This window comes from Cuculus canorus, chromosome 6 (genome assembly GCF_017976375.1).
Source record: "Cuculus canorus isolate bCucCan1 chromosome 6, bCucCan1.pri, whole genome shotgun sequence".
Taxonomy (NCBI): domain Eukaryota; kingdom Metazoa; phylum Chordata; class Aves; order Cuculiformes; family Cuculidae; genus Cuculus; species Cuculus canorus.
In genome coordinates this window covers 31332253-31338803 of record NC_071406.1, presented here as the reverse complement: position 1 = coordinate 31338803, position 6551 = coordinate 31332253, and positions in this window count along the sequence as shown.

Below are 6551 nucleotides of genomic sequence, written 5' to 3'. Positions count from 1 at the left end.
AGAAAAGCCTGCGGTCCCTCTCCTCGAGCATCCACTGGGCACACAGCATTGCTGCCACTGTGGGAGATAACAGCTGCACAACAGAGCTGTGGAGCTCCAGCGGCAATCACAGATGTACTGCTGGGTTGGGAACAAAATGAGCCTACATCTTGTCACTAGGAAGTCGTGTTCACCATTTTCAAGAGAACAAAACCAAATGTGTTGTCTCCAGTTTTCTAAGCTTTAAATGAAAGCTCTACCTGGAAAAAAGGGTAATTGTGTCAAATGGTAACTTGTCATTTTGTTCTACAGATGCCTCACGCCAGGTTTAAGTTACCATGGTTACATCTTCTACAATAAATATCATAATAAAGACGAGGAAATAAGCAACAATTACGCCCTTGATTTTGCTTATATTTTTTACCGGTCAGGGTGGTTGGTTTCTTTAAGATACTGACACAAGACTGATAGTATTACCACTGCAATATTAGTATTCATACGCATCTGGATGTCTAATATATATTTTATTGTGGTGAGACAAATTTCTGCCCGCTCTCACTGGATGATATATACCTCCCTATCTTGTCAAAATTAATTCAGAACCCAGTGTTACAGAAATCTCAGTTGTATCTCAGCTGGGTTTTTAAGACAAATCTATTCATCAGCATGTCTGTTTTATGGAAATACAAGATGCGTGTCCAGAAACATCTGCAAACCAGTGTAGAGAATAATTAAAAGATTTTGTACGTATTTAAGTTGTTCTTATTAAATGAGGAAATAGCCTTTTTTGAAGGTCATTTCTTTGGTCTTAAAAATTCAAAACCAGGCCACCTGGTTTTCATTTCCTGGCCTACTCCTTCTGTCTCAGCTGCATACTGTGCTAGAAACAAAGGCTCCATTCTTTAATTGTGAATATCAGACGCCTTTTAACCTTCCTTCTGCTGCTAGTGCCTTGGAATGTGAAAAAGCTAATACACAATATCCTCTTTTATTAGCTAAAATAATAAATGGCCAGTTCCACTCCTTTTATCAGCCAGGCTCAAGATCCACAGATCCTTGGAGACTTAGACTTTGACAGAGACAAAAACGTATGGCTTTCAAAGCAAAATCACTGTATTTGAACATGGTTCTGTTCTACTCTTCTGGATGACAGGGAGGGATTGAGGGTCACTCTTTCTAAAGTTACCTAAAAAGAGGCTGGAAATAAGCACCTCAGACCCTTGTCACCCAGCAGTGGTTAACAGCCGTCACATCTGGTCTCAATCAAAAGCCAGTAATGAACGACAGCCAGCCTATTCCAAGGCTCGTATCATGGATGGGTTTAACACAACAAAATGGTACAGAGCATTAGGACCAGTGAAAGACAGCATTCTTCAGTAAGAAATGCGAGCTGTCAGAGGAAATGGGGCCAGGGGAGGAGACACGTACCGCTCACTGAATCACTTCAGTAGCCAGCTCAGTGCAGATGATTGCTAATAAGGAAAAATTTATCTGTCAATGGAAAGGAACACTTAGATAGTAAGGTCACCAAACCGTCCCCTACTTGTGAAAAAAAAAACCCAGGAATTCAAAATGAACAGACAAATAGATGTAGATCCTGAAGAAGATCCTAAAAACAAGCAAACAAACAAGCAAATCTCTCTTCATCAAGAAAGCAAGGTTTCAGAAAACCTGAAACTATAATTATGACCACTACCGAGAGGTCACACAGTAACTGACTTAAGTCCCATCAGAGAGTGTCCTGGGATAAACACATCAAGTCCATTAACTTACTCTCTTGTTTATTTATGCTCCATGAAACATTTGTTGCTGTTTTGCCTGCAAACAAAACAACTTATTCATAACTGCCAGAACATTTAGTCTGGGGCTTTTGCTAGGTGGGACTGCACATCACTGGGTAAAGAGGTGGCACTCCTAACCCAGTGGTGAGCTAGATCTCACAGCCAGGCTTCTGGGAGGCCTTAACAAGCCCTAGATCATCCCTCCACAGTTTTGAAGAGTACAGCTGGGAGGGGAGCACAGGGAGGGCTGCATTTAAAGCACACGGGCCAGAGAGAAAAACAGCATCGGAGGCCAGAGGCAGGAATCTCTCTCGGCTGCTACCAGTGGGGCTCAAGACTCCCCAGCATGCAGTACCCATTGATGTACAGACTTTTACCGTGATGGCGGTGAGGCACTGACACAGGTTGCCCAGAGAAGTCGTGGATGCCCCATCCCTGGAGGCATTCAAGACCAGGCTGGATGAGGCCTTGAGCAACCTGATCCAATGGAAAGTGACCCAGGGGGTTGGAACTGGATGATCTTTAAGATCCCTTCCAACCCAAACCATTCTATGATTTATACATCAGATCACAGAGGGTCACATTTACCTCTTTCACTGGCAAAGAGCGAGATTCCACAGTTGCTTCACACATGTACATTAAATAACACGCAATCACTTCACTTGTGCATCAATGCTTCTCACATTTAAAGAACCACGAAATTGAAAGCTGTTTCCTATCCCGCCCCTGTCTGTTAGCAATGAGAGTATTCATTACAACAGCTTAAAAAGGGGGAAAATCCGTTGCTTAGTTTACAGAAAAATGTATATGAGAATAATCTCTGCTGTCTGAAACCTGATTTCACAACAGCCATTGCAACAAAAGGTTTAAATAAAGTGGCCTTAAGAGACAAACTTGTGACAAGTAACCTAGAAAAAACTTGTACCATGTTATCCCTGGGAGTCACATGGACATAAAACTCATAAGGAAAACAGCTCAATTTGGTTTGTCTATAAAGCTTGTGACCGGAACATATGCCACAGTGACAACAAACATACCTAAAGATGCCAAGCATTTATCATTAAGACCACTCTGTTTATTACAACTATACCGGACTCCAGCCTTTCTTATCATGTTAGAAGATACTTCATAACGAACCATTCTGCAGAGAACAGAATCCCTTCATCAACATGAACAAAATGTTGGAAGCCTTGTTTAGATAATTTTTAAGGACTCTTAAATGCAATTTTACTTAAAAATCAGATCCATACTTTCCTGCAGAATACTTTGAAATTCCATTTTAAAAAACCAAAACCTTATGTTTGGCATCAAACTTCTCGTGAAAAAAAACTGCTGCTCCTTAAGAAATCTCAAGCCTTCTGAAAAAAGGTAACTTAAACTTTACCTTATGTCTGTAATAAGAAATGCCAGCACATTTCAGGGTTATTTGCAAACCTTTATTTACTTAAACTCCTCAACTCTACCTCAAGTAGGAACTCAGGCTTGAAGTTGCTGCGCTTTGGAATAAGCTTTCCAGCGTTCCCTCTGGAGGTACACACAAAACAGCATCACGGAAAATCTAGCATTTCAGTAAACCTCTGGCATCCAATTCCTTTTCTGGACAGGAACACCTCAACAAGCACTACCCAAATCCTACAATACAGGATCAAGAAACTGAATGTACAAAGCCACTGAGCAAGCTCCATCTCCACTTTACTTGGCAGAGGAGCAGTCCCTGTAGCTCAGGCTGGGCAGGGCAGATGGGGCTCAGCCTGCCAGTATACAGATTCAGGCACACTGTACCTCCCAGTCTTTCCCAAAACGATTCTGAGTTTGGCAGCTGTGTTCTCCACAATCCCTGTACCTGGCATGCTCCAGACCGAGCCACAGAAGCAGAGCGAGAATTTTCCAGCAGTGACTGCTCATTCATGCAGCCAAGAACGGCTGCAGTTGCAAGTGCAACAGAGGCAGGGAAATCTCTCTTCAGTGTCCTTATTGCCACAATAACTACTGTGCCAAGACATGCAGGAGTAAAAATAAATCTGATATAGACACCAGGAGAAGTTTTGGTGCAGAGAATGAGAGGAGAAAGATGCAGATTAAAGAGACGCTATGGAAAAATGAGGTATAAGCAAATTGGGTACCACTGAATCAGAACAGTCGTAGTGAAGGGAGTGCATGTGTGTGAATTTATACCAGAAGAGACCGAAGTATAGTAGCAAGAGAATTCAACTACGAGGGAACACAGAGTTGAGGAAACATTAGTTCATTATGCTTTGCTGCTCTCAGAAGGTAGTTCAGACAAAGCACACAACAAAATTTCTCCCAATCATTTAAGGTTAGCACACATCAAGGATAACTGCTAGCCTTGGCTAAATTTAGCTCCATCATCTCAGGCTCTATAATGCCATGCTCTGATGGAGAAGTTTATAGAGTGTGTATACAACTGTTTCATCCTTTTTTCCATTAAAAAGGAGAAACCAAAAAAACAGCTACCAGCAAGAACACATTAAGTTGTAAAATCAAATATTCCAAACTAGGAAAAGCCCAAGGCAGCATTGCTTACTGCAGTATGGCTTAGGCTCTTAATTCACTGTCCCTCTCCAAATGCAACATGTAATTGATTTGAAAAAAACAAATACAAAAATCACATACCTTTTTTTCCCGCTTGGGTCCTATCCATCTTACCCCACATCCTGGATGAGCCTGTTGAGCAGAATCAGGGCTGTCAGTAAGGCCTGTGTCCATAGTTTCTTTTGTGATTCACTAACAAAGTTAGGAGCTGAATTTAAATCCAGAAGGGGTGGGTGGAGAGGAAAAAGAACACTTGGTTCCCTTTATAAAGGAACTTCAACAAGGAAGTGGAGAGACTCTATAGACATTCAGATTTTATGCTTGTACCAGAATTTACCAATCACCACACAGTAATTCCATAGCAAGGCAACCTTGTCAGCTGCAAAGCCATGGCTTGTCTCCCATTTTACAAACAAGCAGCAAAGCAGCAGAAGTAGATGTTTTGTTCACTTAGCCTAGTCTATTTTTCTACATTAATGGGAAAATTAACTATTCATTGATGGAATTTAAATAGCGGTAATGACTCAGTCTTTCCATGAATTTAAACACATTGCTGTCCAGGATCAGAAATCTGTAGGTGAGTACCAGCCACAGCCTCAAGAGTAAAACCTCCCCATCCATTATTGATTTTGGTTCATACCAGAAAAAAAACATGTTTATCTACAGATAGGATGGGTGTCATGCTACTATATTTACAGATACTTTACTTACTTCCCTAAAATTTCTTGCCCTTGGGCAGAACAAAAATAGAAGTTAGTATTCTTAGATATCTGCCGGTGCAAAATAAAACTTAGTATGGTTAATAAATATCAGTAGAATTCTTTAAAGGGTGCTGTAGCCTCCTAGGAAGTCACATCAGTGTATAACCAAGAGATGGTCTTTCCAAGTAAGTCTTCCACAGATCTGCAAAAGTCTCAGGAAGTAAAAAAGGCCTCATGACACTGCGTGTAAATGACTGCGCTTCGACACTGCTGCTTCAGACCCAGTTTCAAACCAGATACTTGGGATAGCAAGAAAAAGATTAATGTCACAGTTTTACGCACAATTCTGTTTTATCAAACAGATCTAATTCCCCTTTCCCTCTTTCTCAGGAAAGAAAAAGTTTGTATCTGCCTCACAAGATTTATGTAAAGACTTCTGAGATTAAAGCAATGAGCTTGATAGAAAAATGAGAAGCTGAAGTTGCTCCCCACCATCTTACTAAAAAATTTTTACAATTTGACTTGTTGATAAAATAACTCCTTTGCTAAGACGCATCTAGAAGTCATCACCTGTTCCTACCTGTTTCAGCGCTTTTTAGGCTAGTAGTTTCTCAAAACTCAGTGGTTTTTTTCCAGTCCTCCACTCTGTCTGTCAGCACTTGCTTGGGCACTACTCCAGAAATCAAGAAGGCAGACCATCTGTAATACAACATTATTAAATGAGGAAGCACTAGAAGTAGACTAGAGTGCTTATGCTGCTCTCTCAGGGAACAGTTCAGCAACAATGACTTCAAGAAGTCCCAGATGGTTTTCTCTATCAAATTTTAGGACAAAGCAAGCTGCTGAGAAAAGTCACTCTTTTCAGCTCCTAACAAATTAGTATCGTCATAAACAAAAGGGTCCCAAATTGCTGCTGTGCCACCCCAAGTCCCCAACAAAAATGTAAGCCTTGAAAGATAGTGTGGAATTTTCTTATATGCTCAACAGCTAAATAGTCTCACATTTATGTAAAATAGCAAAGAGAAGTCATCTAACAACACTACATTGAACTCGTTAAGATGGAACTTAATCACTCGACTTGAAACAAGGACGCTCAGAACATACCTGACAGCTAACTGCAACCTATTATTACAACATTCAATATCGTACAATACTCCCAGAATGATTTAACCTTGTGTTTTATGTGGTCTACAGTCAACTATCAAGACCTCTTTAGTACATGCACAGAAAGAAAAAAGCAAATGAGGAAATAAAATACTTTCCTTATCTCAAGCTGAAGCATCTCTTTCACGACTTTCCCAGCTCTTTACAGGAATTACAGTCTGACCTATAAATACTAATTACCTTTTTACACAGCCATACATGCTAAATGTGATGAACACACACAATTTGTGCAACTCAATGTACACGTACCAGTTAAAATAAACTGCTCAACTTCTGAAAATATAACAAGCTAATCCATCCCCACAACCAGGATACTGCGGATGAAGCAATAACAACAATCAGCAATTAAACGCTCCTTTATCCATGAAAATCA